The sequence below is a fragment of the Aythya ferina genome (genome assembly GCF_964211825.1).
Source record: "Aythya ferina genome assembly, chromosome: 2".
Lineage (NCBI taxonomy): Eukaryota > Metazoa > Chordata > Aves > Anseriformes > Anatidae > Aythya > Aythya ferina.
In genome coordinates this window covers 32,105,280-32,126,646 of record NC_140297.1, presented here as the reverse complement: position 1 = coordinate 32,126,646, position 21,367 = coordinate 32,105,280, and the positions used below count along the sequence as shown (strand labels likewise).

The window sequence follows — 21,367 nt, the reverse complement described above, 5'->3', positions numbered from 1 at the left end:
CTCACTACCTGCATTTATGCAACTGTGAACACATTTACAATGTGCATTCTTTATGAGACTTAAAGCCTTGATCAAACAAGGACAAACTTTGTTCCAAGTCATCCAAATAACAATCACTGAAACTAAATATGAACATGACGTTAGGCATATACCTAATTCTCCTCCTCTTCCCCCCAAAGAATACAGCATAATCCCAGAACCAAAGAAAAAAAAAAACAACAACAACAACAACAAAATTTATTCAATTACAGAACAATATTTGAGCCCCATTTTGCCCTTAACTGCCTCTAAGAAAGAAAAGAAATGCAATTGCTGGCATAACTGTGTTATACAATAAAAGGAACAGCAAGTTTATTACCTGAAAGGGACTAGCTAACTATACCAACAAAGGAATTGATTTATTCTCTTAAGGGGTAACATACTTAAATGCAATTACATCTTGCTGGAACTTAGAACAATAGTAAAAAAACAGAGAAAATTACATCTAAAAAAAAAAGGAGGGGCAACTGTTCACAGAATAGTACCATAATCAAGTTGAGTTGAAAATATCAAAAATAAAAAAGCATCTTTACAGTACTACTTATACAGCACACTGAAGCCTAGTATCTGTCATAGACACTTTGAAAAGTGTCAGTTCTTGGTTTCGCTTGAAGTACTTGAGTGTATAATGTTCTGCAGGACCAACTTCTAAATTATGAAATCTGAATTTGAAAGGAACAAACTTCAAAGTAAAAGACCAGATTTAACAAACACATGTATTTCTGAAAACATCAAATCACAGTGTGGATTTACACATGAAGTTTGGTTGCTGACTACATTTGTTCACTGCATTTTATATTCCATTTGCGGTGTGTGACACCTTCCCTTTATGTTAGTTAGCATTTACATTACGTGTGAAAATAAATGAAAAATGAATTTGACAGACAAGAACTCAAGTTCTACAACAACACAATGAGGTCTCACCATCAGTGGTATACAATCCTGATGAGTTGTTTTTTAAAATTGATACAAATACTGGATGATACTAGACCATCCTTAGCAAGAGTTATTTTCTCTACAGAGAATATCCACAAACTAAAGATCATGGAAAAAAAAATAAAAAGAACTTAATTCAGAGCAATCTACCTTATAAAAAGAAAATCATATTGTACGTATGTACAATATATCATATTCAATAATATTTCATGTATGTATAGTAACAATGCATTGAGATCTTTTCACAAAATTGTTGCACCAGATGCTTTAATAAATAGCTGCTTCAAATTTTCATTTAGCAAATGTGCATTTGCTGAAACCTGTTGTAGCTATATTTTACTTCTTTAATATACTTTCGACTACAGTAATTTTGTTTTAGAAATATATGAAATTTTAAAAAGAAAGAAATTCAGCTTAAAGACCTGCAAAATAAAGCAAATGAAAAATGCTGAAATATTCAAAATTGCAGATATTTTAATATTTTTTACAAAAAATGGTGCATTAATGAGTTCTAAGACAAAAATTTTTCAAAACTCATAGAAGCACTTGGGAGAGAAAAGTAAAATCTCTTTAAGAATTTCAGCCCTAAACACTGATTCACCAGAGGCTATGACTGGGACAAAACACAGTATGAACTGCTCCAGGGAGAAGTGACCCTGGGATGAATGCTTTTACAATCCTTTCGTGAAATGGAGAAGGAGAAACTATGTGGGAGAAAGAGAAGAATTTACAAAACAGGTAGCTGGAAAGATTAATTTGAAAGACAAAGTTGTATTTTTTGAAAAAGCATTAATCCAGGAAAATTAAAAGCTTGCTTGGAAGAAAGGCGTAAAGAGCCATTTATTTTTTCATTTGGTTGCTTGCTTACTAGTATTTTTCATAGCAACTGGAGGTGAATATGTGAAACCAGTTAATACAAACCATTGATTACAGGTGCTTTTTTAAAGAGTAATAAATAATTTAGAAGCCTAAACCTGACTCAAGCTTGGGTTCTCACATACCGATCAATTTAAAAAACTGAATCAAGGTGTTTTTTCACATTATAGCCTGTCTTCATGTCTACTTTTCCGGGTATATCTAATCTAAATGGGATCTGACAGAAGATGCCACAAATCAGAAGATGCACATCAATGCCACAAAAGAAATGATAAATTGTTACAGTCCCTCTAAACAGAGAAAATAAGTGATATGTTCAAGGGATAGCACTATACAATAAAAGGTTTGCTGCCGCATTGCCAAGCCATCTTATCTTACCTTCCCCTTAGCAAGCCTCTACTCAATGTTATGTATGAAAATCTGAAGCAGCCACTTCATTTCTAAAAGAAATACCTTGGCTCAAGTCAGGAAGATACAGAATTTATAGCAATAACCAAAAACGTGGGAACCACATTTGGAAGCTACTGGTAAAATTTCATGTTCATACACCAGGACCATGAACAATGTCAGGCAATCCAGAACAAGGGACCATTCTAAATTGCAATTTTAAAAAGTTCAACATCTTTAATAGCCAGAATTTTGACCACCTCATCTGTTTCACACCACATCTGTTCCTTCCGCGAAGCCCTATATGAAATGTTCAGAGGCTGCCAGCAGTGTGTCCTACAGCATCATCAGGTATCTTCATAATCTCCAGACACAATCTCCTCCTGCCCCAGGGCATTCTCTAGGACCCACACTAGAGGCCCAGCCTACAAACAAGTTCTAGGTCCTCAGGCCTCTCAGACAAGTGCCCTGAATCTCACTGACTTCCACTGAGGATGAACTATATTAAGTTTGTGTCTCTAGCTTCTAATTTTGTCAGCTGGGTGGAAAGGAAGTTCAAGGATAAAGCTTAGTCAGCTCTGCCTAGAGGTCGGGGCTGTTTTAGGTATTTGCCAGACAAGCCGCCCAAACACCTATGCCATGGGAGCTGAGACCCCAAGAAGTCAGAGCTGGTCCTTTCCCTGCCACCACCTTCCCGAGTCCCACTGTGAGGCCTGGAGGCTCTAGAAACACCAGTTCTCCCGGCACTCTGCTGGAACTGCCTGTCTGCGGCTCAGCAGGCATCAAACTGCTTCAGAAATGCAAAACAGTAAAACTTCTTATACAGCAAGGCCTCCAGGCTTGATTTCAGACCAAACACAGCTGTCACACTTGAGGCACTGCTATGTCAGCTCCCTCCTGCCTGGGTCTGGCTGGGACAGATCATCAAACGAAGCAGCTTTGCCATAAATAGAGAGAGTAACTACTGGGAGTTTCAAGTGTCCACTCCAGTCTGAAGGAGGGAGGCTTGAATCAAGAGTGTCTGGGCCCACTTAGCATTCAGCTCAGTCTAGAAAGGCGTGAAACAAAGACGTGGCCTTATGGCACTGCTTCAAATCTGCTGTTGCCCTCCTGTCGCTAGGTTCCTATCCAGGATGTGTTTCACAGCCTTCAAAGTCGAAGATCACAACTGACCCGAGACACCTGTGTCCCCTGTGTCTGAAATATACCAGCCATCATTTAAACCTACTCTCATGGCCACGAGAAAGGAAAGGATCAGAATCATGTGGGAAGTTACAGACCTGCAGAACAGAGGCACAGGGAGCAGGCTGTAATGCAAAACTGCTTTTGAATGTGTTATATGAGTGGGACCTGGTCAAATCTGGGTAACATGCTTCCCTGCCTCATGGATCATTGGGCAATACTGCCAGCACCTTGCATGCTTGGGTATCTCAAGGAGTCTACAGAGCTGCAATAGCTTAGAAGGCAGGCCTGAGCAACCAGAGGACAAAGCTGTATATACAGGGAAATTAGTCCTATAATCAAGAGCAATTTCATCACAACTAAATTCAGACTCAAAGTTTTTGGAGTGGTGTCAAACTTTTCTCTGGGCAGGAAGATGAATCCCAGCCTTCGTGAGCAGTCACAGATGAAACTCTACGTGCTTAGACACAGTCACAACATCCCGCTTGATCTCAATAATATTTGGGCCTACTGCACAAAGTAATTAGAGGGTTATTGAAATTTGAATAAAATTATAAAGAAACAAACATTATTTTTGCATGAGTAACACAGAAAATGTCCTCCTCCACTACTGCAAGAGCAGATTCAGATTAACTGCATTTAACCATATTGTAAAGAGGAAAGTAGAGTTTATCACTTTTTCTTAGAGGTCAGGCCACAGTTTCTTCAAAGCTAAAAAAGTACTGAAAGTGTCCTTCAGCTTCGATTATGTAGCTGACTTCAAATTGTCTTCAGTGCTTATGCATTCAAAATTATAATTGCCTTCTGGGTTAATATGAGAAAAGGGAAAATACATCCCATCCTATAACAAAATAGAAGATTTTACAGCCTTATACAGAATGGAGGGCTCTTTTGTTGATTCCTTTTTTGTCTCAGGAATTATGCATTGAATATTAAATAAATTCTATTATATTATTAACTTGAGTTTATTTCCATTGGGGCTTGAAAGATGACTCTTTCCAATCAAGATAATACTGATTAGTATTACTTTCCAATCAAGATAATACTGCTCAAGATCAAAATGGAGTGGGCCTTCAGAAATTCCAGGATCAGGCTTTGCTATTATGTGATGCCATTGCCTATCTAGGTATAAGGTACTCAACTCTGTACATCTTACACATTTGCAGCATATGATGGGAATATGGTTATTTTCCCAGTGACCTGATTTAGCTGGTTAGCAATGATCCCAATTTATCTGACTTGCTACGTATCTGTGAAAGGTTCTTTTTCCACCTGCAGTACGTAAGGTATTGCTATGACTCTTGACCAAGCAAAAAATCTAAAAAAAAAAAGAAACTCTGGAACAGACCCAAAATGTTGTGCAGTGAAGAACAGTTCCATAGAGACCTCTTCTTGCAGTTTCTAGAGTGAGGTTAGAGGCAGGACGGAGATGAAGAGTTCTTTGATTGCATATTCACTTCCGGTTCTTCCTAGGTGATACCTCCCTGGCAGTAACGTTGGTTGGCTCCGAGTATTTTCTAGTTGTCACCAACCACTCTGATCTAGATTAATCTAGTCGGTTGTTGCAGCCTTTATATCCAATTCCAAAGCCTCCATTTTCTTCCAGGAAACATTCACTCCCATTCAAATAGTTAAGATTTTACTGTTTTTATTCTTACATACGATTCTTAGAACAAAACTTGTTTTCTCCCTTTACTACAGAATTGCAATAAAATCAGCAAAACTTCTATTAATTTTGGGATGCATTGCAAAAGAAAAAAAATATATCAATCAATGTTAAGTGAAATGACAGCTTTCCAATTTATTACCATCAGGAAATGGGAACCACAGCACTAAACAAACTTGCAGTTACTAAAACAAAGAGCTTCCTCATCTATTCCAGAGGATAAAAATAAAATATTTTTCATTCTCTAAAACTTCCCTTTATTTCTTCTGGCATCATTACTCTTAGTTTGTAAGCAATAAATTTTGTAAAGATGGATACAGAACGAAACATATCTGGTTTCAAGTACCATTTGTTATGTAGCATTAATGCTTACTGCCTTAAATTTTATCTATGTTTATAATTCTAGTGATGGCATAGCCAACACTACGCTATCCAACAGTAAATCTACAGAATTCAGATGTAGATCATACTTCACAACAGAAACACTATGATTAGTATTTTTCATAACAAAAGGTGAAGCTTCTGTACTCAAATATTATGTTTTGTAATACATAATAAAACGGGTGGAAAACCTAAAGTTACACACTGATTATTCACACTAATCAATTAACCAAGTCTTTATTAATAGTTTCTGACAAAAGCTCTCTGATGAAAAAGGGAAATTTTATTTAAACAGTGCTTATTTTCCAGAAACTTAAAACTTTACAGGAAAATTTCCACCAAATTTACATTATGCTTCAGATTTTTACAATTACACAAAGTATGAGAATCCAATTACTATTAGAATTCTGAGGTCTGGATGACTACAAGGAATTAGATTGAATTTAGTATAATTAGACTGAATCTCTAGCTAACACATTTTCAACCTGATACAAGTCAAATTCTGACTTTTATTTACCTTGATGTGTGTCAGTAATATTAACTCCATTAATATCAGTATAGTTAATTATTCCTTTGCTCAACTGAAACAACAATATTAGTGGAAAAAGTCTGCAGACATGAGAATAATTGCTTGCATAAGAAAATCTGTTTTCAAGATGAAAAGTGCCTTTGCTTTGATTTGTATGGGCACAGTGCATCATTCACATCGCTTCCTGATGTAAAACTTTAACAAAAGGGGGAAAAAAAAGGTAACTATGAACAAAATAAATTAAATAGATTAGACTTCAGTTCTGGCCTTGGCAATCTGTATATGCAGTTCCCCTTCACTTTAGAATATGACTATACTCCATAAATGACAAATTTTGGTTCTTTTATTATCATGATTTTAACACATCTAGAGCAGGAAGCTATGTAGTGTTCTCTTTCACAAAGAAGAACAATATAAAATCACAGTATACATATAACAGCAACAGGGACCCAAAGTGAAATACTTTAGCTTACAAATCACATAGCTAACCAATTTCATGCAAGAAAATCATCCTCCATCAGAGTAAGCAAGGAGAATTTAAAGTATTTTTTCATCTTGCTTCCTTATCCTTTGATTATATTTCTGTAGCCTTAAAATATGAAAAATAAGCCTTAACATTTTATCTTATTAAATATCTTTAATATTTACACTGAAAACTCTACAAAGGATACTTTTATTTTTTTTTCTAAATAAATTGATTACTTTGCTTCATTATCTATACAGAAATGTATTTTGATCTTTCTGACATTTCTATGCACAAATCTTAAGTTATGGTCCAAACGTCACCTGAAAAAGGAAGAGGCTCAGTTTTGCCTCCTGTCCCTTCTCCAAGCACAGACAGTGATACAAACATTCCACAACAATGAAAGGAGCGATGAGAAATGATGCGTGCAGATTTCACAGAGAAAAGAACATCCCAGCAATGCTCGCCAGAAGTATAGATGGACATTCTGAGGATATGTAAGTGGAGAGGGTCCATTGCAAATGACAAGGGTCAGAAATGAAACCCGATTTTTCACTACAAAGTCAATCAGTGCTTTCACGTTTCTCATATGCAATTTAAACAGACTGCATAAAAACTGCAGTGAATTCTGGAAGCAGTTGTTTTGCTACTTTACAGCCTGGGGAAAAAAAAAAGGGGGTTAATTTGTCAAGTCTCCCATGTATACCAGCACACCCAACTTGCATGTAATCCGAACACACTGGAGAAGCCACAAGCTTGTGTTCAGGCAACAATAAGGAAAAGTAGTGACGGAACCAGCAGAAGCATGTATACATATTGATGTAGGGAAAACGGTCTTAACAGTGCATGCCAAAATCCTTCACCACTATTTGAAGGTAGTAACTGACAAAAGATAGGAAAGACCAATCATTAATTATTTTTATATGTTTTTGTAGCTCACAGAATCACAGAATGGACAAGGTTGGAAGGGACCTCTGAAGATCATCTAATCCAGCCCCCAACCCCACTGCTTTGGTGGTCTGTCTAAATTAAATCATTTAGACATTAAATCACTTAGCTAATGACTATATCAGCACTTAACTGCTACTAGCTTCAATCCCAGCTTTCGTGCTCCCTGCCATTTCTGCTGCCAGTTGGGAAAGAGATGACCACACTCCAGCCTTAAGTCAGTCTCAACCATGAACAGGGCTTTCAACAAGCTCTCTGTATTATCTTACCTGTTTCTCCCCATACAAATACCCTAAGAAAGATTAAAATTTTATGTGCAAAGGTGACATCCTGACCTCATTATAGTCAGTGGCAAAACTCCTCACCGGTAAGTAAAATCCTTGCCCTTTATAATCAAAGTCCTAAGTCTGCCATGTCCTGCTTAGCAAATCGTTTAGAAGATACCCCTTCCTATCAACCTCTTTTGTAATGTGCATTTACCTTGTGACCTGAATCAGTATCAATGACATACATTAGCATATAGGAAAAAGAAAAAGATTGGCTTATCAGCTCTAAGAAGTGCTAAAAGAAGTCTCATCACAGTAAAAGGCTGGTACTGCTCCAGCCATGAGCACCTCACTGAAGTGCAGTAAAAACTGTAAATTGCTTACACACCAATTCATCACATTAACCCTGCAGCTTTTTCAGTAGTTTCTGATGAAAGCTTCTTGACCAAAAAAGCAAATATTGACCTCATTTTCTAATCAAAGGGAAGCTCTGCACTCTCATTCCAAACAATTAAAAGGTAACAAACAGCATTTTCTTACCAGGACTCTTAACTTATTTCTTTCATGAAAAAAAAAAAAAAAAAAAGGTATAGCCATTCAGAGTGGGAGACAAGGCATGTATAATGGCACACAATAAACACAGACCCTTTATGTTCTTTCAAGCAACTTTGTGTAAGAAACCTGGATTTACTGAGAGCAGCTGAATATTCCCTTTGATGTTTACGTCACTCACAGATCTTATTAAGAAACTAATGTCTGAAATAGGAGAACTAACACCTCTAAAGGGTTTTACTCAGCTTTTCTTCATCGCATTACGTTCAGCAGTGCTCTGTATTATGTGCAAATCATCCACCTTCCAGCGACGAATGAGCACATGCAAGAGGAACAGACAGTTATGCTGCTACCGCAGGCTGTATCCATTTACAAACAGAAATACCTTCCTCTGGCTTGGACCTTCGTTTGGACTCCTATCCAAGTACTGACTGTCAGCTCTTCAGCCCAAAGGTTCAGGGTCCCAAATCGACGTCTTCACTCTGTTCCTGTTGATGAGATTGAACTCCAGGTGCTCTCTGTTCCCTACCTACTCAGATTTTTAAGCTAAGGAAAACCAGGTATGCAAAGGCAACATCTAGCTGGAAACCTCCAGCTAAATCCCTGGTGAGGATGATGCAGGTCAGCTGAACAGACCTAAACCACATTAGAGGACTTTATAAAATGGAACTACCATTCCTCACAAAGGTCCTGTAACGATTATGTTGTGATATGCAGATACTTGCAGTACAGAGTAAGGAATTGTTTCATTATCTCAAATAGGTTGCTGAATTATTTAATGCTTGTGTTTTTGCTGTTTAGAGTTTGCAGTGATACACTTATCACTCCCAGATGGTATGTTCTGTCTTAAAACATTTTAGGGGGGACTTGGAAAGATTACACCAGCTGCACTTTGAAAATTAACAAATTCTTTCCTGCCTCTTCTATTATTTTCTACTGAATATGATAAAACTCACTATTCTAATACCAGCTCCTACTCCTTAAGAGGGCGGAACCCTAGACTCCATGTGTCAAAACACTGGGAAGCAAGCTGCAGCTCCTCGCATGGACATTTTTCTTTCCCTGATCACGACTGCAGCAGCTTTCCTACCTTGTCTTCAGTTATGTTTGCAACAATAAATACATGTAAAAACGACACAAACATCCATGCAGTTTTAGCTGTTGAATATTATTTCATCTTGCTGATCTTCCCATTTATAATACACTTTCATGAAATTATATACCATATGTATTTATTTCCTAAATAAAACAGCTTAGGTTATTAAAGCTTATTAATCAATAGGTTATCAATCAATATTGATTATACTGTCTATCAAAAGAGGAAACATGAAAGGTTAAAGTTGTACCTGTACCTATTGTATGTTGTCAGCAGTATGTACCGTCCATTTTTAAGCTATGAACAACTAAACAGCTATAAATCAGGCAAAATGCCAATAAGTTGTACATTTTAAACACAAAATATAGTTACTATGTGCATGCTGCTTAATTTCCATTTGGAATTTAGTGTTTCAAAGTTTTGCCTTGGAAATCTTACTTTCATGCCAACAGTTCACCCACCTCTTGTTAAAGCAAGGTTTCAGCTCAATATTTAGGCACACTAGAGACTTAATAATAAAGGTCAAAAACTCAAGTAATTAGAGTTTTGTATAATTGAAACCCTAGACATAGGCTGTTAATGTCATTTTCTTCATATGTGGCTATAAAAGAAAAATTTTAATACATGAAAAGTATGTTAGAGTAAAATTCCAATGTCACATTACTAAAATAACATGATTCAGGAACTTTTCTGATAAGAACTGTCAAATAAACTGTTTCTACTATGTAAGGTGCAATAACAATTTCTTCAAAGCACATAATCGCTTTTATTAATTTTATGGTCTCAAGACAGTAGAATTCTGCTCAGTGCCTTATTTGTACATTTTCAAAATCTTGTGCTATTTAGCAATTGGTACATTTACCACCTTGGAGTTTTAGGAGTCCCTTTTACTCAAGCACTACACCTTATCTGGAATACTGCCCCCAGTTTTAGTGCTCCCAGTAAAAGACAGATGCTGGAGTCCAGCATAAGCCACCACAATAGTCAGGGGCTGGAGCAGCTGCCCTGTGAGGAGATGCTGAGGGAACTGTGTTTGTTCAGCATGGGGAAGAGATGGCTTTGGGAGGACCTATGAGCAGCTTGACAGTGCCTATTAGGTTACTGAGAACATGAAGCCACGCTCTTCATAGATGTGCACAACAGAAGAACATGAGACAACAATCGTAAGTCTTCAGAATATTTGCAGGTTAGGGACAATGTGATCCAGAACTGTTATTGCTGTTCTTTCTAACCCCCGCTGTTTTTCTTCTATGATTTTTTCTAAATAGCTTTTGAACTCATGTTAACTGCATAGATTTCCTCACAATCTTTTCAATTTCCCATGAAACTATACAAATTTCCTCCTGATCTGTTCAAATTCCCTACTGCCTGTACCCACACATAATGCTATTAGCACTGATTGGAGCAGTCTTTGATCATGGCCTGGTGTAGCAACTTACCTGGCTGTTAAGTTTTGCATATATTATTGTGTAACACTTACCAGACACTCAAGCAACTTTCTCCTAATGTAAACTAAAACCTGGAAAACAAGGTGCAAGAAAGCGATGGTGAAAAGGGGTGGCTCTCTCACCAGCAGGAGTCACTTCCAGGGGAAACTGGACAATAGCAGTGTCAGGGTTTGCAGGTGCAACGCCATGAGAACAGCAGTATAAGAACAGCACAAGAAGAATGTGGAAGACCACTGCCGCAGCAGCTTCTGTGAAATCTTACAGAGCTCCAAGTGACGGGCAGAGTGCAGAGCTGCAAATGGAAGACCCTTATCAAATGGTTAAGGCACCTCAGACACTGTGCAGCACACCACCTACTTCATGAATAAGTTACAACTTGAGTTTTCTCATACCTTGGATGCTCGCAAGACTCTGACTTATTCTTCAGGATTGCCAGTTTCTCTGATGGATCTGCACCGCCTTTTCAAGACACTCTAGATAAAGCTTTCCAGGTTAAAACAGCATGGAAACAAAAGCTGGACTCATTCAGTGTGACTAGACTGGCTCATGATTGCTCAGCCTGAGCTGGACAGGGGACAAGTCTGAGCAAAGCCCCTGAGCCATCCATTCTAGAGAAAGAGCACTCTGTATCTTGAATAGAAATGAACTTAAAACAAAGACTGAGTGCTTCAGAGAGTAAATCAAGTGGTGATATACAGAATCCAGCATCTTCTACTTCAAGACTGAAGAACTGGGGACACACAAAAGAACTATTATAAGCAGTTATCTTCTTATAGGCACTTATGAGTTACCTTTGCTGAAGACTCTTTCATTTCCTTGAACAAAAAAATAGTTTACAGCTATTCAATAACTGTGAAACCAAACTATTTTTATAGTTATTACACATTATAAAGAAACTTCAACAATGTCTCATGATTTGCGGGAGATAAACATTAATATTCATATTGCAAAACACCACCACTAAGAAATAAGAATAAATATTTGCTTCCTACTACCTGCTTGGTTCATAAACTACATAACACATTGAATTAATGCCACAGACAAGTAAACATCTGAGCTTGAAGGCTGTATACCAAACTTTCCAGTTTCTTTTCCTCATAAAGAAATTTCTGAGTCGCATCATTTCATCTTGCCAATCTTGACTGTGTAAGAATGCGTGAGCAGTAAAACCGAGCTCATCAAGCCAGAGATCTGTTGAGCCTGGTGCCTTGTCCCCAGATGCCCAGCAGCAGATGAGTAAGGAAGCAGTGGTACCTCCCTGGAATACACCAAGTCTTCACAATATTTGCAGGTTAGGGACATGCTGATCCAGAACCGTTACTGCTATGCTTTCTAACCCCTGCTATGTTTTTCTTCAATGATTTTTTCTAAATAGTTTCTGAACTCACATTGACATTTTGCATTGACAAACTTCTGCAAAAAGTTACATAACTATGTTATATAAAAATGGAAAAGTTTGGATATGTGCACACAGGGAAGTTAGATCATACCTTAGAGTGGAAAGAAGTTTAAGACAGACTCAAGGTATTAAAACAGTATTTTTGTACAGAAGTTAAGCGCTACCTCATTTCAATTTTTAAGTTGCTTGAAGATGAAGATACAGAGTAACATGTATTTACTTCATAATATTACCAATGTTGCTATAATAAAGTCAACACTAGAACAGTCCTAGCCAGCATGGGCCAAAGTTCACAATATAATGCATTCATTCCAGGTAAGTTACCCCAATCAGGAGACAAATTTTTCCATCTCATATGATTATACTAATCCACAAACTCAAAACCAAATGGAATAAATGAAAGGTGATTTCATCAATAGATGTTAGCTCTAAAAATGCCTTACTTACATATCAATTCCAGTAAACAGTCTAACCTTAAGTGATTCAGTAATGCAACCTTCTCCGAGAAAATGCTTACTCCTTCGGAAATCATTACTGAAACTTCAAAGCATGACAATATATTTTATCATGGAATAGTCCAATGTTCTGTCTCTAAGTGTGAGTTATCTTTTTTATTTTTAATATAATTCATTGAATGTAATATGTGCCTTCCTACTTAAATGCAGCAACAGACAGAACATTTTCTTGTACAGACTTGGAGATATTGGAAAACTCTGATACATACTGATTCTTTTAACTTGAATTTCTATTGAAATTCACGTACACCGTATGCATATAGGGAATAGCATAAAATTCTCAGCAAATCCAGCCCAAACCTCTTCTCTAAAAGGGAGAAAACCCTCACTCCTGAGAAACAATAAGCTCACTCAGCTTCATGATTCAGCCATGACTGTAAACCCGACGTACTTTGTATTGCAGCTTGTATACGCAGACCCAAGATAGCTTTAAATTAGCTAGTTTGAATGCTGAGGAATATAAAACAATGGTAGTCTGCTAGGATGTCTGGTCAATACGTGCTTAACTTACCATTTTGGAGATCACTCGGCCACATTCCAACTTTTTTGTCATTTCTCGTCAGTTGTAATAGTTCACATACAACAAGATTTGCTTATTTTCAAAACTACGTCTCTCCTACTAAGCATTAGGCAAATATGAAGAACCTACATTTAGTCACTCTCTGTATTCATGGTAATTCATACCAGGATTCATATCATTTTCATGATGGAAAAATCTGAATTTGATCAATATTTTCAGTGTCCAAACTATATTTTAACAGCAACTTCCATGGGAATATCTAGGGTAGTGAGACAAACAACTGAAAATTATTTTCTGCTTTAAATGTCTTCTAGAAAGTAGACAGGTTTTATAACATAATCTCTTTTTAATGTTTTTCATAATAGAAGATATACCATTCTATTATAGTATTATTATTTTCTTGGGCGTTTTGTTTGTTTGTTTGTTTTTTCAAAGAGAAATGGCTGCACAAAATTAAGCATGTGTTGGGACTTTAGTAGTCGGGACAGTATTTCACTTTTGTATTTGAACTGCTCTCAACACAGGAAGAGAATGCCAAGCAGAAGACACACAACAGCTTACAAACTACTTGTCCAGTTTCAGCACGCATACTGTTCTTCATTTGTGGGGAAAAAAAAAAAAGGTTAATGAAAAACCAAACACCACTGGTTTGAAAACTGGCATTTTAATGTCAGGTTGAAAATAGTTGTGTGTATTAAACACAGACTTTGATACCAAAATGAAAAGCAATCTGACACTGAGAGTGGTGTTTTGGGTAGGCTTAACTAACTATGGTGTTGCATTTGCATGAACTTGGTCACCATCAAGCATAATGGCATGGTTTCCTCTTTTAGGAATTCCCAGCTGACAATGCCAATTTCATACAAAGCAGAGCTATTGCAATATTTATATGAAGAAGCTGGCACCAGCGCTAGGTAAATATGACTGACTAGCTTTCCTCTGGGGCCATGACATGTTTTTTTCCTAACATTTTGGGTCAGCTCTCTGCCAAAATAATGAAAAAGAGGTGTCAAAATAGTGCATAATTGTATCGTTGACTGTGGAAAGCTATATATAGTTGAGATTTATATACGTTATACATATAATGATGCAACTGGAGTAGTATGAGGGGATGGAACTGCCTTCCAAGAGCGCTCTGGTCCTATGACAGAGAACAAGCCCTCATTTCTCTCTGAACAAAGTGGGCGTTCTGGGTACAAAACAAACGTGGGCTGAGGCCACTGATCCAGGAATGCACTGGACACTAGGGAAGAATTTAGAAACAATAAATAAAAAAATAATTTAGAGTATCGAAAGATCTAGGGAAGCTGTTGGGGATCGGTGAGGGGGGAAGAGGGAGATGAGGGAGGGGAGATGGCAGAGGGAGTCAGGAGAGGGCGTCTGAAAAACCTTAATGTTGAAATACCTTCCTTTTTTGTTCATGGAGTTCTCGGCAAAGCACACAGGCCTTTGTATGCCTGCAAATTATACCCCGAGTAACTGTCACAAAACTATTCTTCTGTCACAGCGACGAAATGTCACAGAACTAGAGCTGACAATGTGGAAAGACAAATATGCTTTAAATTCCTTGCTATCCGTGCCCGTGCTTATTCCGTGCTGTTTATGACAAAGATTCTCAACAGCTTTGGGGTTAGAAAAGCACATTCACGCATTTTCACATGTCAAAAGGTCGCCACGATTCGCCTCAGCACTTCATGCTCCGCATCAGGCTTGTTTTAAACACTTCTTCCCTGTTTCACCCCCGTGCAGTTTAAGGATGTTATCAGACCTCCTCAGAGCACTCCGAACTGCAAACTGCAGCGGGCTCGGGGGGAGTCTCTCAAAGACGAGCACACATTCTGTGTGGTGCAAGGAGCGTATTTCTATTTCCCTACAGTGCCGATAAGCACAACCGATTAACTAACGCTGTGTTCCACCGCTGACTAACCCCAGCCACCTCAGCACCAGAGACCCCCCGACCGCCCCCCGACCACCCACCCCCGGCGGCTCCGGGGGGCACCGAGGGGCTGAGGGGAGCCGGGGCAGCCCCGCTCCCCGCCCGGCTCCGGCCCCTCACGGCCAGGGCTGCCCGAGGAGACCGGCACCGGCCGCGGCCCCGCCGGGGGAAGGAGGCAGCCCGGGCACGGGGAGCCTCGCAACTTCCCCAAAGCTGCCCGAAGCGCCGCGGGCAAAGCCGGGGGGCGCCGGCCGGGGGATCCCGGTGCCACTCACCTTCCCGCGCCGCCTCCTTCCTTATCTCTTCGCTCGCGGGCTGCAACTTCCAGCGCTTCCCCCTGCTGCCATCTTCTAGGGGGGAAAGGGCGGCGAGGAAAAGTTGGCGGCGGCGGTGGGGTCAGGGGGACATCGCCGTGCCGTGCTGTGCCGTGCTGTGCCGGGGCAGGCAGGCAGGCAGGCGGGCAGGCAGGCAGGCGGGCAGGCAGGCGGGGCGGCGGCGGCAGCTGGCGAGGGGCTGCGCGCTGCGATGGCAGCCCCGTGGCGACACGGGGAGGATCGGCTAAAAATAGCCGCCCGGCAGCCGGAGGGGGGAGCCCGCCGGGATGCGCCGCGATCCCCAGCGCCGCCGCTGGGGGGGCCGGCGGGCCGGGCTGGGATAACACCGCGGGGAGCCGGCGGTGGGGGCAGCGACCCGGCTCCGGGGGTACCGGGAGGCGCCCGGGCACCAAGCCGGGGAAGGCGCGCTGTGAGGCGGCTGCACGGGGCGGGCGGGGTCCGGCCCCGCTAGGGCGGCGGAGGAGGAGGATGCGGCCGGGCTCCGCCTGGGCCCTGCTCCCCCCTGAGCCCTGGGGCTTCTGTGTCCTCCCGCTGAGGCTGTGACTGGCTCTGGGAGGTCTCTCGGTATCTCATGCCTCTCGCCAGCCTGCCCTTCCTGTCCGTACCTGCACCTGCGCCTCGCCCTGTGGCCTCGGCCCTCCTGTCAGGCGTGGCAGAGGTGTGCAGGGAAGGGTGACGAGGCGTGGTGGCATGGCTCTGGGCTGCCATTGTCTGCTGTCTCCACCGCAACATTTGCCATGTGGAGAAAGTTGGCATGTGTAGGCCTGGCATGGTGGGTTTCAGCCCCTTGGGCAGTCATAAACTGAGAACATTGCATGCTTCTGCAGCGCCATTCAACTGTGTTCTGATTGACCTCTTGCTTTTAGGTCTTTTTACCGGTCTTGATGTTTCTTGATGTCTTCTACTCATGATGAGGATCCTCATCTTTCTGAGCCCATATTAGATCTCTTCTCTGGTAATGGCTGACAGTCTTCAGAATTCCCTTTTCCTAATAACATTTCATATGGCATTTGAAGCGTTTTAGTCTATTGTGTATTACCTGCATTTATTTTTAATCTATATTTATGGATGGATGTATCTTGGTGAGAGATAGGAGCGTCTCCATTTATTTGTCCCCTTCTAGGAAAAAGTTAGCTTCAACACAGTTTAGTTTTTGGAAACCTCACCAAACCAAAAATTTGTTAGCTATCTTTTGCCTAGAGGCTTTGGAATTTGTATTTGTATTTATATACTTCCACTTGCTACTATAGAAATTTCACAGTGTTTTACATAATATTTTCAATTTTTTAAGACTGACTACATATTCTTTCCAATACAGTGCAATGTTAGGTACAATGTCAGATGTTAGGTTTTCTGAAACAAATGCTTTAAACTGTTGTTTCCAAGAGTAGTGAAGAACTAGCTAAGACTAAAAGGTAAAGCTGGTAACTAAAGGGGATTTGGAATTTGGGCCTGCATGTTATCAATTGCTCAAGGAACACAACAGGTGAAAACTCCAATGTGGACAGCAGTGCCTTTTGTGACCCTCAAAATAAGTCTCAGTTCTCAAAATTAGAAATAAGTCTGCGACTATACGTGTTTCATCTTGGAGATGAATCTCATTATTTTCCTTTGATTTGCATTTGAGCTTGAGGATCAGTTTTAAAGGTATTGCTAGATGTTGAGTCATGGAGCACCACATGGCAGGTCTGGGTCCATACTGGCTGATGAAATCACACCACACTGTCTCTCTGACAAATAGATGCTCTTCAACCTGATACATACATTTGTTTCATTATGTACTCTTGTCCTCTCTCTACTCAAAGCAAGCATAGGCATTATAATTATATTCTAGAGGAGTAGTCACTATTTTAACGCTTCATTGGAAACTCATGAGCTCAGGCTGGAAATGACAGGCTTCTCTGAGACACCTTCAAGTTTTGGTGACTGATGCGCTCACCCTACTCAGTTCCACTCAGTGCTAAGTAATATAATGAAGTGTTGCACGGTAATATTCAGGCAGCCTTTATCTTACTTTTGCTAGATCCAGAATTCCTATGCCATTCCTCCATTATCAACTCCTAATCCTACTGACCAAAAATGATTTATGGGTTTGACTGATTTGCTGGAGTGGATATGTGTAGCCGTTTTTTTCATATGTAGTGTTCCCAATTTTATCACTGTCTTTCTGAGATATTGCAAACATTTACTGGAAGTCAGAGGGGTGAGAAAAGGATGTGGCAAGCCTGCATTATAATTTGTAAGTTTAATTTATAAAACCCAAGGTGAGGTACTGAATTCCTTAGAACATTCTCATCCCTAAAATGAGACTTACATCATTCTTTTAGCTTCATCCCCGCTGTATTGTGAACTGGTGTCTGCTGACCATTAGAGCCTTGATGACCATCATGTCCACCTTAATTTACAGTAACTGGGATTTGGGATGGAAAAAGCTTATATATTTTTCACATGAAAGATGAGTAAGGTAATTTTTAAGAGGGCCACAAAGGTTTTGGAAACCACACAGAAATAGAAAATTATCTTCCTCATGGTTCCTCATGAGATCTGAATACTTCTATATGGGACAGTGAGAGAAAATCCATAATAAAAACTTTACAATTCATCTAACATTCAGTTTTATGTTCTATCCAACTACTTCCTCACATGAAAAGTTTGAAAGGCCTATGAGGAGAAAAAAAAAAAAAAAACACTTTTTTTCAGTCAATTAGAAACATTGAAAATATTGAAAACAACGGAAAAGCTAATGTATACAAAATTCTGTAACATTCAGTAAATCATTTCTCACATTGATTTTTTAGTGTTGTTAGTACTATGGAAAAAATAGCTTTCTGAAGTTCCATGACTTCACTGGAAACTTAGTTATTAAACCTTAGGTATTAAAAAAACACTGAGGTACAACACTCATGAAGCAGTACTTAAAACCAGGAGAGAGATGACAAGCTAGTCTGACTCATTTATCTGATGTTGTATGCCAGCTCTTTGCTGAAATAATTACTCCTTTTTCATGTATTTCTGTTACTCAACTGTCGGACAGCAGATCATTTTCGTTATCTCTGGCAGTCAACGATTTTCAGTCATTTTTCCCATGGTGCAGTCTTGCAACACACCTATGTTGCTAGTCACATCCAGAGCAGACTGTCAAGACATACTTTAGAGAGATGACTTAAATTCATCTTTAAGTTCAAAGAAGCAGCCACATACTTTCTGCTTAAGACAAGTAAGTACCTCAGACTTAGCTGATGTTCAGCCTTTAAGTTCCTGTCAAGTTTTAAATGGAACTCATGGCTCTCTGTTTTTTGTCTTCAGAGTCCTGAGAAGTTCAATTCATACTGCTCTCCTCTGTAGAAATCAATACCAGCTGCCTCTCATCTGGCCCCTTTTCAGCTGTATCAGTCGGATGCTTCAGGTCACTTTTTTTTTTTTTTTTTTTTTTTTTTTCCAAAAGGGATTTCAGTACCTAACCAAAAGAAATCAACGGGTACCTCACATTTTGTGAAGAACATCCATGCACCATGTGCCTAAAGTATGTGGTCCCTTCTAACCATCATTGTGCAATTCTCTCTGTATGCTTAATATATATATACACTAATGCTTACAAGAGTGTCTATTGTTGCAATTATTTGTATTTTACTAGAAATGTTTACATTCATTTTCTAAAACATCAAGATTTCCTTTCTTCTCTAATAAAAATATTGGAATTTTGCTGGGGTTTAACTTATTTGTTAGATCTGTTAGTGTGTCTGAGAATTAAATGTCTTCTTTTGGGTAAGACTGCTTTCCTTTTAGTAAGTATCTTGCTCAGTGGGTCATAAAGATGAAAATCTTAGGTGTTTCAGATCGGGTATACTTGTCGATTTCGTTTACAGAAGGTGTTTGCTCTTTTCCTGAAAAAAAGAACAGTGGTTTGGCTGATCAGGCACTTTTACGTAGTTTGTAAATAACCACTCAACTGCTACAGAAGTAGGCAATGTAAAGAAATCAATGCAGACACCAACATTCTAAATATAATAGAGATTTTTGTACTATTATTAAAAATAATAGTTTTATGTATACTTAGATATCTTTAAAAATACATTTATTGCGCACTGGAGATAATTTAATGTGCGATTAGCTCTTTCAGTGCCTGGGCTTTCAGGAATGTATACACATACCTACATTCGATAGGACTATTCAGGTGGTTAAAATTAAACATGTTATTACCCTTTTTTTAGTGCCAGTGGTTAGCCAGTATTTGGAAATTTGTGGGTTGTTTCTTAGAAACACGATAGAGTCATGTATTTTTTGATCCAGACCTATTTGTATGCAGAGAATATAAACAAATCTTGTCTCCTTGGATGTATTAAGTATGAAATGAATGACAAGACCCAGCTACTTGCTCAGAATGCCAAGCCCTTACACTGCCTTTGCAGAGCAGCACTGTGCCCCAAAACTGTTTCTTTCACTCCCATTAAGTAAAGGTTTTTAAGTCCCCCCTAATGCTGTGGGGAACTGCATAAAAAGAGGATCCAAGTTAAAGGCTTGGATGTCTGTTAAAAGATTTCCTGGTAGCTTTAGACTAACCAGAGCTGAGACTTTTCCTTGCTTTTCTAGGCTGTCCTTCATTCTTGATCCCGAATCCTCTGTGTCCTACCTGCATAAGCCGGTATTTTCTTGTTGTTCTAATTATTGTTCTAATTGTCTACTTAATTTTCTGATGTCCGTGCTTCCTGCTAGCAAAGAATGTACAGAATCACAGAATCGTCTAGGTTGGAAGAGACCTCAAGATCATCGAGTCCAACCTCTGACCTAACACTAACAAGTCCTCCGCTAAACCATATTGCTAAGTTCAACATCTAAACATCTTTTAAAGACCTCCAGGGATGGTGACTCCACCACTTCCCTGGGAAGCCCATTCCAATGCCTCACAACCTGCTCAGTAAAGAAGTTCTTCCTAATATCCAACCTAAAACACCCCTGGCACAACTTTAGCCCGTTCCTCCTTGTCCTGTCCCTAGGCACGTGGGAGAATAGACCAACCCCCACCTCGCTACAGCCTCCTTTAAGGTACTTATAAAGAGCGATATGGTCACCCCTGAGCCTCCTCTTCTCCAGGCTGAACAAACCCAGCTCCCTCAACTGCTCCTCATAGGACGCGTTCTCCAGGCCCCTCACCAGCTTCATTGCCCTTCTCCAGACTTGCTCGAGCACCTCGATGTCCTTGTAGTGAGGGGCCCAAAACTGAACACAGTACTCGAGGTGCAGCCTCACCAGAGCTGAGTACAGGGGGACAATCACTTCCCTAGACCTGCTGGCCACACTGCTTCTGATACAAGCCAGGATGCTGTTGGCCTTCTTGGCCACCTGAGCACACTGCTGGCTCATATTCAGCCGACTATCAACAAATATTCCCAGGTCCTTCTCCACCTGGCAGCTTTCCAACCACTCATCTCCCAGCCTGTAGCTCTGCTTGGGGTTATTGTGCCCCAGGTGCAGGACCTGGCACTTGGCCTTGTTGAAATTCATACAGTTGACCTCAGCCCATCGGTCCAGCCTATCCAGATCCTCTTGCAGAGCCTTCCTACCCTCGAGCAGGTCGACACACGCACCTAACTTGGTGTCATCTGCGAATTTACTGAGGGTGCACTCAATCCCCTCATCCAGATCATCGATAAAGATATTAAAGAGGACCGGCCCCAGTACCAAGCCCTGGGGAATGCCACTAGTGACTGGCCTCCAACTGGATTTGACTCCATTCACCACGACTCTTTGGCCCAGCTATCCAGCTAGTTTCTAACCCAATGAAGCGTACGCCAGTCCAAGCCACGAGCAGTTACTTGAGGAGAATGCTGTGGGAAACTGTGTCAAAAGCCTTGCTGAAGTCAAGGTAGACCACATCCACAGCCTTTCCCTCATC

General features: G+C 40.1%; 1 protein-coding gene across 2 annotated transcripts in view; it reads right to left on the bottom strand.

Annotated features, from left to right (window-relative positions):
- HDAC9 (histone deacetylase 9) overlaps positions 1–15,755 on the bottom strand; it is a 290,614-nt gene extending 274,859 nt beyond the window's left edge. Inside the window, exon 1 of one of the 2 annotated variants that reach the window (XM_084510992.1) lies at positions 15,415–15,755. The gene's annotated coding sequence lies outside the window, so the exon portion shown is untranslated. The remainder of the gene's footprint in view (positions 1–15,414) is intronic. The other variant, XM_084510989.1, reaches the window with a different exon arrangement.
- Positions 15,756–21,367: the final 5,612 nt, after the last annotated feature.